The sequence below is a fragment of the Phragmites australis genome, chromosome 9 (genome assembly GCF_958298935.1).
Source record: "Phragmites australis chromosome 9, lpPhrAust1.1, whole genome shotgun sequence".
Lineage (NCBI taxonomy): Eukaryota > Viridiplantae > Streptophyta > Magnoliopsida > Poales > Poaceae > Phragmites > Phragmites australis.
This window is the reverse complement of record NC_084929.1, coordinates 11,367,529-11,381,332: the sequence shown is the minus strand read 5'-3', so window position 1 is coordinate 11,381,332 and position 13,804 is coordinate 11,367,529. Positions and strand designations below refer to the sequence as shown.

The 13,804-nt window shown below is 42.4% G+C and overlaps 1 pseudogene; it reads right to left on the bottom strand.

Moving 5' to 3' along the window:
* Positions 1-1,475: 1,475 nt before the first annotated feature.
* Positions 1,476-5,513, bottom strand: LOC133927993 (uncharacterized; annotated as a pseudogene).
* Between the last annotated feature and the right edge of the window lie 8,291 nt (positions 5,514-13,804).

Below are 13,804 nucleotides of genomic sequence, written 5' to 3'. Positions count from 1 at the left end.
AAAAAAAGCCGTAGCTCTAGAACATGAAGTCTTCCGCGCACTTTAAACAAACAACCAAAATGATAAAAAGGAAATAAACAAAACATAGATATTTTTCTTATAAATATATTAGCTATTGCACATTAGTTCAGGAGCTCGTAGATAGTAAGCACAGTTGGCCTACAGATACGGAGCGTTTTCTCTAAGCATATTAAGAGTTCGACTCCAATTATCAATTGATCTCTAATTGACTAATCTTAAAACAACAGACGAATTTATGCAATATGAAGTACTTCGGTAATCTGTGCAAATACTTGTAACCGTCAATATATTGATTGTTTGTCCAAAGTTAGAGCTTCGCCTAATATTCTGTTGCCTGAAAAATATCTGCAGGGTACTCCATAGCAGAGGAATATATGACATTTCCGCGTTCTGTACAGAAAACGAGAGGTATGGCATTATGTACAGAATATGAGTTTTTCCCCTTATCATTATCAGTAAATGTAAAAAATATGAATCGCTTAATTTTCACCAATGTATGTTGATGTTTATTTATTTTATGGTACCTGTTGCAGGCCCTTTTTTGAAGCTTGTGGTTTCGGTGATGATGCAATGGGGTCAACAACAATGTTGTATACTAGAAAAGTGCACAAATAGAATTCATGCAGAAGCTCACCAATTGGCCCAATAGCCTAGTTGATATGATAGCTTTCCTGTTGATGTTTGCTGGAACTATGTGAAAATACTACTGCCAGTAAAGGAAAATTATGAGATGTGGATTGTGGCAGTGATCTCAATTCGCCCACTTATTGGAGGGAATAACCACAAGAAGATTTCGGAGAAGCCATGTATACCATATTAGTTTGTGTGCAAGATAGCATTGTCTAGTCATTTTCAGAATTCAGATCAACATCTGTAAAAGCAACAGCTGAGTGTAGAACTCATTGTTATTAGAGAGATCCGTGTATATGAAATGAGTGTTTATAAGATTCCAGCACTCTCCTTTTTTCACAATTTTATCACAGTTGTTTGCAAATATACTTGAACAGAGAGTGGACCATAGGAAAGGAAGCTTGAGCTTTCATATGCTCCTGGCTTGTGTAAAGTTAGTAGGTGTTTGGATGAGGGGGGTTTACTTAGGCATTTTCGGGAGGATTTGGATCAGGACCACTATGCTGCAATTTCCTTAGTATAAATATTTTGCTGCTTCGTACTGAATAGTAGAACGATGAACCAATATGATTGCTTAATTAAGGGAGATGTAATGTAGGTTCCCAACTATATACTCTGTTACTCTAAAAACCTTCCAATGCGCCCGCGCGCGCACACAAAACATCCAATGCGATGAAATTGACCCCTGAATTTCTGGCTATAAGAATTGATCGATCTTTAGTTGCTCTCTTCTTAACTGTTATTTCTCCTCTTATCCCCCCTCCGCGAATCTAGATCCATCCTTGCCGCCTATGTATTTGCAATTACAGATCATACATAGTTCATCATACAGCAGCTTGGAACACTTGTTCATTCGGAGTTCCGAACACTGTCCGTAGGAACCTCTCAACGAGTGACAGGAATTCTTCAGGGTTTTCCTCCTGGGGCAAGTGACCACAACTCTGGATCACCTCAAACCTTGCTCCAGGTACGCGCTCAGCATTCCAAGCAGGAACAATGCGGTCGGTGTCACCAGTCACTACTAGCACTGCAATGTTAAGACAGCTCGATTCAGAACTCAGAGAATACATTGTTTATCAGTCACAAACCTTCATATAGAAACTCCACGTGACTCCAAACCTTCATATAAAAATCATCCAAAAAAATCCTTGAGACAAAGCCTTTTTGTGATTGGTACTCTTGACGTGGATGCAGAATCTGTGATCATGGATATCGTGTGCTCCAAGAGAGCCATCTCCCAACCCTTGGATTTTAGCGGCTGACAAGACAAGCAGAGTTTTGTACATATTATCGTATGAGTGAGTATTTGATAATTGGTGAGTTTTCTGAATTGTAGCGCAGAAATTTCTTAATTCAAGCACAGAAATCTCACCTTCGTGTACCCTTGTGTGATATGATCAGTTACTTTGTTTCGGTCATACCATGCATGTTATGTACGGCAATACATATAGCAGGAGAAGGGTCAAAGAGGACAACAACAGAAGTTGCGGCCAAGTATCGGATAAGTTAGCATAGTTGGATTCCAATAAATAAGGCAGTTTAAGATTAGAATTAGAAGGTCAGTCGGATTAGGAAAGGTTAGTAGAGTTAGTTCGGCTGAGTAGATAGAGTTAGATATGTTAGCATAATTGAACTCGACTAGAAGAAGTAGAGTGAGTAGATGGAAAGAGATAAGTTGTAATCAGAGAGGATTTCAGATGGAGTCTATTTAGGATTTGAGTCCTAGTAGGTTTAGAGTCGGCCAAACTCTAGATATAAAGAGCCATCGCACCCCTTTAGGGACTAAGCAAGTAAGAAGAATTAATCTAATCTTCCCTAATATTCTAAATCTCTCATCTAGCAACTGACGCCGTTTGGCTATTGTCCCAGCGGATGTTTATCCCCGTTACGATTGCATTACGGACACCTAGTATACCAAATTTATCCATGATCCATCTTACCTAGGTCACCAAAGTCCAATCAAAAAAAGAATGGGACCTAACATGCACATATCATAAAAACACATGTATTCAAATAAACACATAGTAGGATTTTGAAAATGTATACATTCTAGCGGCATCGATTAACATACCCTCATAGCAGTCCTAGTAGAGTTCAGGAAAGTACTCAGACTAGATAGAGTTGAAACAGAATGCAGCTTAATGAAACAGAGAAATGAACGCAACTGCAGCATCATATGAGCTGTTCCACATCAGTTGCTTAAGTGTCAAACAAATTAAATTTAGAATTCTGACAATTTTGAAATTTGAACAATTAAACCTAATCAAATCACATAGTTTGCAGTGACACCTAGTTAAAGTACTTCTCATTATTTAAATAAATTACTAGATTTAGCAATTCGCTCTATACAAAAGCAAATCCTTACCAGCATCACGCACAATGATAATAGAAGAAAAGCAACAAAATCTTTCAGATATAAATATTGAACCACATCTCGTATTGCCTTGTTATCATCTTCAAAACAAACCTAGCAATATGCTTACATAGCTGAAGAAATCTTCCCCCAAATCCAAGCGACACTACTGCAAAAACTATTTTTCAAGACACCTAGAGTTTTTTCCTACCAGAGGTTCATATGACAAACCGTCTGAGTAGTAAGTTGAGGCCCTATGCGGTTTCAAACCGCTTTGTGAAAATTAATTTTAATTTTCACAGGCGGTTCCTTATGTTAACCGTCTATAGAAATAGCTCCATAACCGCAGACGATTAATACAAGGAACCGCCTGTGGAAATTATGTATTTCCACAAACAGTTCTTTATGTGAACCGCCTTTGATAATGACAGCTATTCTCACAGACGGTTAACACAAGGAACCGCCTATAAAAGTACTAATTTTAATAGGCAGTTTTATATGTTAACCGTCTGTGATAATGGGAGATTTATATATGCAGTTCCTTATGTGAACCGCTAGTGATAATCTCTCCATAAATAGTACCTATCCGCAGGGAGCTTCATTCAGACAGAGCTCGTAGAGTCTGAAAATAGTAGCTCGGATGCGGCAGTGAGATTTGAAAACAAAGGGGGGGATGTTTTGTTTTTGAATTTCTTGGAGGAGCCATCGAAGGTAAGAGTATCTCATCCCTAGCTAGTATCTTTTTGAAGTCTAGATTTAGATTTAAGGCTTAATTAGGGTTTGGATGTGATCTAGAGATGCTCATTGTTCTAGCTATTTAGATCCTTGAATTAGCTAAAATTTGTAGCTAATGTTGATTCAATTGTGTAGATTCACATGATTCCAGCATTATATTTCGAAAATGTAGCTAGAATTTGATATTTTTAGCCTCTAGGATGTTTTTATCATGAATGAGGATTTTTTGGATATATCTAGATCTAGATCTAGATCTAGATCAGATGTAGAGGAAGAGAGTAATGAATTTGCACCAATATAGATTCAATTGTGTGGACATATTATAATCATAAAAAGCCTAATTTTGCCCTTTTGTCAAAAAAATCTTTTTAATTATGATTTTCTTATTTATTAATTTATGAATTTAATTTTGTGGTTGAAGTTAAAGATGGACATAATATGGATGTACGATGCGCCAAGATATGTATGAATATATATCAAAGGACTCTCTACTTTTATTGAAGCCGCCGAGATGGACGCTTTGACTAAGAAGACAAAGCAAATACATTGTCCATGTTCTGACTGCAAGAACCAGAAATTGTGGGATAAATCAAGCATAATCAAATTGCACTTGATCTTGAGAGATTTTGTCGAGGATTACACATGTTGGTCCAAACACGGCGAATAACGTATATGCGGATCAAACAATGACATCGCTACTGATTAAGTGGATGGTGATGTTGAGGGATTCGAAGGCGACATTGATGTTATGATGGATGATGATGTTGATTTCAATATAGAGGAAATATTGCGCAACATAGAACTGCATGTTTTAAAGGATATGAGAGGTTTAGATAATTTCGAGACGTTACAAAAGGCATCGAAGAAACTTTTGTATGAGGAATCAAAGTGCTGTGATAAGGAGTTTATAGTGTCGCATTCGGTGCTTAAACTTCTAAGGTTGAAGGCCAGCACTAGATGATCCGACAAGAGTTTCTCAGATCTGTTGAGTCTCTTGGTAAACATGCTTCTGAAGCCTAACTCCTTGCCCACCACCACTTATCAGGCAAAGAAACTTATCTACCTATTGTCATTGGATGTGCAAAAAATACACAAGTGTTCGAACCACTGTATCCTCTATCGTAAAGAGTATGAAGCCTTGGATAGATGACTAGTGTGCAATGCAAGTCGGTACAAGAGGAATGATGATTGTGAGGACGATGATGCTTCTGTCAACGCGAAGAAGGAGAAGAGTAATGCTAGTCGTGACGAAGAAGACACTTCTTCCGACGTGGAGAAGAAGAGAAGAAGTCTAGCCATGGTGATGTGGTACCTGCCAGTGATCTCCCATCCTCGAACCCTAGGGACTCTGAACTGATGTGTTGGTACTTTGATAAGCGCAAAAAGGATGGAACTATGCTTTAACACCTCGTTGATGCTAGGAAATGGTGAAAGTTTGATGTCATGTATCCATACATCAGCACACCTGAGGGTATCAAGATTATCAATTCGGTTGTTGGCAACTTCATTCTGTGGCCCAAACAAAATCTCATCTTTAGCCGTCAGCAATCACAATCGCCAGTGTCACGACTGCCCCCGGATCTAGCATCTCTGCCTCAGGCACCTTCAGCCCCATGCCAAACCTCTCCGCCTCAGGCACTTTCGCCCTCACACCCAGTCTTTTTGCCTTTGGCACCTTCGTCCTCATGCCCAATATCATCTCCGCATATGGCACCTTTGCTTGAGCATCCAATACATTTGTTTGCTCAGGAATCTTTGCATCGTGCTTCACCATCTACGACTCTGGCACCTTCGCCTCTAGCATCTGCGACTCTGGCATCTCCGCCTCTAACGTCTGCACCTCCGGCACCTTCACCTAAGCATCGGAGAGTCCCTATCATGGTTTCCCATACAAAAAAACTCTAACATATCCGATGAAGAGGTATCATCCACTCAAGAATCTCCAGCGAAGGGCGATCTTGCAAAAGAGACCAGCAAAACATTAAGTACCACTCTGTTGGATTTCTTGCCTACACCAAATGTTCCTGAGAAATATGAGAATGGAAAGCTATTTCTACAATTGTTTCAACTCCAAGATGGTCCCTGAGATATAAGGAAATCTCACGAAAAGTACATGAGGGCATGTCATGCGGGATTCTCGATAATCACTGCTACTGTCTCTGCTAACATTTTTCTAAGTAGAGACTCCTATCTCATGGTACATTTTTAAGGATGTGCACGCTTTGTTCCACTGTGACAAACTCGACATCAATCTTATAAGCATATGGTGCTTGTAAGTGCCTACAATCTATCGCTATGTTCATATATCTACCAATGTATGCTATAGAAGCTAATGATCAGTGACTTATTCTGTAGAATGCAATTTAATGATGCGGAAAAGTTGAAGTTACTGGTCAGATTCATTGATCCGCAATAAATTTTCAGCCCAACATGGTCGCGAAGTTGAGGACTGATGCCCCCGAGGTTAAGGGGAAGAGTAACAAGGAGAAAACAAGGTTCATAAAAGAAATGATCAAATCATGCAGGCTTCATATATCAACCTACATAGGAAGGGTTATGCTAGAAATGCAAGACAAGGACTACATCATGGCACCCTGCAACTTTAAGTAAGTTTGATATGTCAATTAGTCCTATAAGTTTATTTTGCATATAGCTTAATTGGTCGATCAAGAACCTAACATAAGTATTCATGTAGCGACCACTTTATTCATATAATGCTGATGTCGAAGTGCAGCAGACCCGTGGTCCTTAACTCAGCCAATGTCTCCCAATCATCCTATCAAGATTTCATCGACGTTATATAGAGGTAAAGAAAATCTCCATACATAAAATCCTTATAAATCATTTATGAATTAATAATTACTTCTTGACATTCGAATAGGGCCTACAAGTGGTACGTAATGAAATGTGGGATACACGATATGACCGAGCTGGATGAGATGGTAGTCCATACACACTTTCTGGTAATAACACACCTTTAATGCTTGTATCTCACTATATATGATAAAAAGTCTTACTGAACTAATGAATATGTTGCATTTTTATTTGAAGTGTCACAAGTAAGGTTTTGACATCGTTTTTTATGGATACTATGTTTGCCGGTTTCTTATGGTAAACGGGAGGTACACAACGAACCCCGAGGATGTAAGCTATCATTGCGCTTGCATATTTTTATTTGGTCATATTTCCTTTGTCAGTAGTATTTTAACTCTTTTAGTTGTGTTTTTATCTTAGGCAGAGAGGATTGAATGTACTCACACCTCGCTCAAAGATGAAGATATCTAGAATGTCCAACGTGACATCTGCTAGTTCATCATGCACGAATCATCCACAAGAGTGGTAGGTTCTTTGACCACGGAGGTGAATTGGGTAGCTATCCAAGGCTTTGTGAGTGAGAGAGAAAGGACTTTCAGTAATATTAGTTGAGTTATTATTATACTTGCGTTAAATATTATCTTATGTAAATATTATTTTTGATGTAAATATTGTATTGAAATCTACTGTGTTCAAATATGTGTTCAAATGCTGTTAAAATCTGTGATGTTAATAATCTATCTTGAAAATCTGTGTTGGAATCTAGATGGAATAAAATATATGTATATGATGAATTTGGAATGAAATACATACCACGGGCGGGTCTTATATCATCCGCTTGTGGTATTCTATCCTCGTCGATGCCAGCCACTACTGAAGCATTTTGGGTCGGTCTTGGTGCTTAAAACTTTTTTATACCAATCTCTAAATTAGTCACTAGTAAATACAAATTTTATAATAGATGATATTATAGTCATACAATAAGAGAGTGGTAAAATAAATCTACCAAACTAAACAATAAGTAAAGGATTCTGCAAAGGCTCGTGAGTAACATAGTCAACAACACTAGAAGGCAAGCAGGATCAGCATGGGAACATGCCACTCCATAAGCAACTTGGTTGTGAATGTGACTAAGACTTATTCGTTAGCTTCACTGTCAGTATTGGTAAAGTCCAGATCTTCCTTTGAAATCATAAGCAAGGGTGAGTACAAACGTACTCAGCAAGTTCTAACTCTAGCCCTATATCAAGAAGTGAAAAAATATATGCATACAATATTGATAAGGATATGGCTATAAGTTGAATTTTGCGGAAATGCCGAGTTTACACATGCAAGGGTTTATTTCCATAAAGCGGATTTTGTGAAAAAATTAACATTATTATTAAATGAAGTAGAGTTCGGCTGTGGTGGAATGTCACTAGGATGCAAGTTTTAATGTTGTTGAACACTTCGTCCACAACAACCCACGGCATACTGCCAGACATATTTCCCAAAAAAGGGCACACCTTGTCCACTCACACCCCAAGGAAATGCACAAAACTCATGCTAGTTATTGTGACCAAACCGTAACTCATCTGTGACTGTGGACACAACTATTCGAATAGTTTTATATCTGTAGAGTGGTATACTTTACCCACAAGCTGAGTTTTTCACCATACTACTGTTGTGGCAGTGCGACTTAACAAAGTTATTACCCACCATAGCATTATCCCACTAATTGCCTACAGCCTCAAGGGTTCGTGGCCTAAAGCTAGGCCTCCAACTGGGTCGACAAGCATGCACCTATTTGCACCTGGTCCATGGTCTCCCCACTCTAGACAACTAGTAGATTAGCTAACAGGATTTAGACTAAACTCTGTCACATACAGAGCCGTGTGGTTGTAATGTAAAGACTAGGTAAGATGTCATATCAACTCGGTTCGATTAGACAAATATCTCTACATTAAGCCTGTCATAGATAACACTTAGACTCCCAATGCATTCCCGGTAGGAATCCTGATTTGCCACAGCTCTAACACATTCTCTTTTGTTAATAGCTCGCTGGTGAGGTTTTCCCTCCTGATAACCGACAAAACACTAAGCACCAAGTTTCACACATTTCGCAAAAGTAATTATGATTAAGCATGAAATAACATAGTAATACATGGTCAAAAGCATACAAGTAACTAGGGATTCGTCTTAGCATAGTTAATATTGTCGAGACGATAATTCTAGGGTTATCAAGGTAATATTTAGGTTGGTAGCAATCAGGCTGGCTAATCTACAATTAGGGAATAACTAGATCAACATTTCAAATTATGCTGACAAATAACATTTTATACAATTATTTAGTGGAAAATGGCTGCTATGGGTTGTGGTGATAAAAATTGGGTACAATATGATCAATAGGGGAAAACAGATTGAGACTTGCCTCTGCTAACAACCTCGAGAGGGTCCTGGTCAAAGTCTTGTGCTCCTGGCTCCTCCTCCTCTTCTTCGAATGCTCAAGTCTCTAAAGCGTGGCACAGAACAAACAAAATAAATACACACAAAAACAAATAAACTTCAAAAATCATGAAATTGATGAGAAGGGATAGGGATTGAATTTAGATGAATATCGATGAAAGAATCGTCAAAATCAGATCTAAAACGGAGGAGAAATGGGCTTCCAAAATTTAAATCTGGAAAAAACGAAAACGGATATTGTGGTGCAGTACTTGGGTGGCTATCTTGTGATCATCTAGCTTGATTCAAATATGACCTGAATGGATCAGATATTGGCATACCTTCATAATCGAGCAATCCCTAATGATGATGCGTAAGCAGAAAAGGTCACGCGGCAACCCCACAGATACTTTATGACAGAGGGACGCCTTTACCGTAGAGGGAGCAACAGCCTTTTACTGAAGTGCATCACTCAGGAAAAGGGGAGTCAGCTACTATCTGATATCCATGAAGGTATATGTGGTAGCCATGCTTTATACCGCACTCTGGTTGAAAAATGTTCTGGCAAGGATTCTATTGGTCTACATCCCTCCAGGATGCTTGTAAGCTAGTGAAACGATGTGAGCCGTGTCAGTACCATGGCCGACAGACCAACCAACCAGCCCAAGCACTGCAAACTGTACCACTCTCTCGTCCTTTCACTGTCTGGGGCTTGACATTATAGGACCGTTCCCCAAGGCCCCTAGCGAGTTCAAATTCCTGTTCATGGCAGTTGATAAATTCACTAAGTGGATTGAATCCAAGCTAGTCAGGAAGATCACCATAGTATCAACGATCAAGGTCATACGAGGGCTGGTAGTGTGGTTTGCCAGTCCAAACCGTATAATCATGGACAAAGAGACTCAGTTCATCAATAGCACTTTTAGAGACTACTGTGAAGAGATCAAGACCAAAATATGCTACACCCCCAGAGCAAGAGGCAAACGAGATGGTACTGTAAGGGGTCAAAACCTGAGTCTTTGATCGGCTTCAGAGCTACTAGAGACGTTGGGTGGACGAAGTCCCCACAATACTCTAGTCGATGCAAATGACCCCCAACAGAACCACGATTGAAACTCCATTCTTCCTAATCTTTGTCATTGAAGAGATGCTTCCCTCCGAGATTGCCCTCCAATCTCCTCGAGTAACCGGGTACTCGAACGATGACCAGGTGGCTTGACGGGAGGATGACATAAACCTGATTGAATAGTTCTGCAATCGCGCTCTAATTCAATTAGCCCAGTACCAACATAGTCTCAGGTGCTACCACAACTGTAAGGTGCGGGAGCATACCCTGGTCGTAGGCGGCTTCATCTTAAGAAAAATCCAGAATAAGGCAAGTCAGAACAAGCATTCCCCCAAGTTGGAGGGGCCTTACAAAGTGGTCGAGATTACCCGACCTGGTGTAGTCAAACTAGCCATGGAGGACGGCCCTAAACTGCACAATTCTTGGAACATAAACCAGTTACGCAAGTTCTATGTGTAAGGCTGCTTGAGCATGAGTCTATTTTTATACTTGCAGGATCTCCTAGACAAGATCAAACTGCCCTCAGCTTGTAAGTTTTTTCGATTCAAATACCAAAATATATGTTTTGCAGGATCTCCCGGACAAGAAAGGTCTCCCTGTCGGTTTGTAAGTTTTCCAATTCAGAAGTTTGACCACCTGGCCGGTAGCTTGCTGACGACTAGACGGGTGGGGGCTAGAACAATCTTGGATTCCTTTTCTTGTTGCTAGCCTTTTTTGCCTGGTCGCTATTGTGGTGAGTACCAAATCGAGCGAATGATGGAAATAGTCACTCGTGCATTATCAGAATAGGGCTGCTGAGGGATAACGACCACGAGGCTGCAAGTTCTAACTTAGGTCGAGCAATGGTTGCCACCGAAGGGCTTGTCGTGCTAAGGGTTGTCATGGACACCATAAACCTAGCTAGTGAGCAGTAGGTCCTTTTGTTACAAGGTGACTACTCAGGTAAAACCTAAGGGCTAGTTCTAACGATTTATTCAGTGTCCCTAGGATCCAAAGATGCCCCTCAGTGGGTCGAACCAGACGGTCCAAAAGAGGGAATGAGCTACGTACAAAAAATGAGTTTGCATGGTCACCGAGCTCCACCATGGTCTGCTGAACACCACCAAAGCCTGGAGAGACACCGAAGCATGGTCGATGTCAGGGAAGTGATCGCAAAGCCTCTGCTTGAGGTCACCAGCCTCCTCGAAGGTTATCAAAAACCAGTCAATATGACTGGTCACGATATCCCTAGGGGTTGGTGGACATGAACGTTGGTGGCCCGGAGCAGGGAGTCGAAGGGGGTGAACGCCCGACTAAGTCAATCGTAGAAAGACACCCATCGCTGGACATTTTTTCTTGTCATCTACTCCAAGTCCCTTTGCACCACGAGAAGTTCCTCCTGACAAGCTGGTCAGAAATAGATCGTAGAGCACGTAAGAGTCAGCTGGTCGGGTATTACTCAGCTAGCCTAAGACTACAAGTGTCTTAGTATGTGGCGAGACTAGCGCACCTTGAAGATCGCTCTACAAGTTCTCTCGCTCGACCACGAACCCGAGTTCACACTCGGCCACCGATTCCTAACTACGCTGGTCATTGGTGTACGCAATGGTCGTGGTCACAGGCTCAGAGCGAGTAGGTGGTTCGATCAAGCCAGAGACTCTACGACAACAGCAATGATACTAGCCCATCAAGGAAACAAAAAACTTCATTCAATGTATGATACAAGCCTAAGTTACAATCTGATAATTACTCTTCGATGGTCTCCACCCGAAACAGAGACCCTACGTACTCCACCACCCCTGGCACTCCACCTGCAGTTTTGCTTCAGCTTCGGGACTGACGGTCGTGACCCCCTCCCCGATGACCTTGAGATTGAAGTTGGGGTTATAGCTATAGTAGCACTAGAGCATGTATCCCTTCATGTATTTCACCACCTTCTCCACATCCTCCGCTGCCCACACCACCAGGATGCCAGGAGATGGGTGAACTTCTTCACCAGGATATGGATGGCATAGGCCCAGCCCTGCATGGACTCCTCCTTCGACTCGTTGGCTTCCAACCCGATGCTTCTCAGAGGCCTCCGTATCACCATGAAGGCATCCCATAGAAAGCCACACGTTGTCTGCTCATCCTCTATCAGTTTGGAATGTCGAGCGATGAGCGCAGCCTTCTCCTCTTGAAGTACACCCTTCTCCCTCTGAAACATGGCATTCTCCCACTGAAACGAGTGCCTCGCCTCTTTTTCTTTGGCCCCCAGCCTTTCCAGATCGGCACATATGTGGTCCACCACCTCCTTCTCAAAGATCAACTTGTTGATAGAAGCGGGGAGGCTAACGACTAAGGAAAGCAGGTCAGAGGTAGGAGTGGGCCCTACAAAAGGCTCTACAGATGTGAGAGTCACGACCGATACTTCTAGGGTTGAGGCCATTGTAGGTTCGGAGGTTGGAATATCTAGCCGAGGAGCCGGGGGAGGGGTCACGACAAGGGTAGAAGACCTACAGTGACAACAAATTGCGGAATCAAGAAAAGACTTGGAGTATCTACACCTAGCAGGAAGGATTACCGCGTGATCGGAGAAGGGGTAAGCACAACTCTCGACCTCGTGAAGCCACTGAGTTGACCGGGCAATGAGGAGGTCATGTCTGCCATCGAGCCGGGAGCAGTCGATGTCCCACGGGTGCACTTGGAGGCCTCTACGGAAGCCAAATCTTCCACCGATCTCTTCTCCCCTTACACAGAGGGGCGTGCGGTCTGGTCATCCCTGGCTGTCTCAAGGCGAGACTGGTTGCTCCCCTGTGGGCTAGCGCCACTCACAAGACCTCCGCCTAGGGTCGACGATAGACCACGAGTAGTCTGGTCACCCCCAGCTGACTCAGGACGAGGCTGGTTGCTTCTCTGCTGACTAGCAGTGCTCGTAGGACCTCCGCCCATGGTCGACGTTTGGCTCGGGGCAGGCTGTCCATCTCCATGACCAGACAGTTTGAAGGCTCGACCAGATGGATTAGGAGAAGGTGGGGTTGTGCTCTGCTGGGCGCTGGGATGGAGGTCACGGTGAATTCCCCTCCCTTAGGCGGCTAGATCAGAGGATTCTAGAACCTCATCAATGATTGGGTGCAAAAAGTCGACCTTAAGGAGGCCCTGCAATGGCGCCAATCATGAAAATCTAACTCCTAAAAAGGCTCGGGGGCGGGAATTTTGGAAATACCAAACTTACCCTCCTGCATTGTGCTCTCTCTGACGGGGTGAGATCACACAACGGGAGTGTGCCAGCCGGGGGACCATCTTTCCTCGGGGAGGCTGACATTAGGATCTGGATCCGCGAGTCAACAACATCATCAATGATATTTGAATAACATAAGAGACATGAGAGTTCGCACACCCATATAAAAAGGCGACACCAAGTAAATGGTGGCGGGGTTACATGTGCTGCTCTCCCGCGTGGCATCGCTCGAACCGGAGTACAGAAACACCAGATGTGCTCGCCTACATAGGGGGCACATCGGCGCTTAATGAAGTCATGGATGACATCCGACCCTGTTAGTCCGGCTTCTTGAAGATGGCCAACCCACTGGGCTAGGGTTAGTAGCACTGGGTACTCGCGAGCGAATTACCCTAGTTGTATGTAAACTGCATCGGCGTGCTCGGCACGTGGAGGTTGTCCAAGGAACTATCAACTGTGAGGTAGAACCAATCCTCCCTCTAGCTTGACCATGATGACTTAAGGCCCACCTCAATATAGAAGTCCGCAATGCCATAAAGATGGTGGAACCCATAGCTTCCGG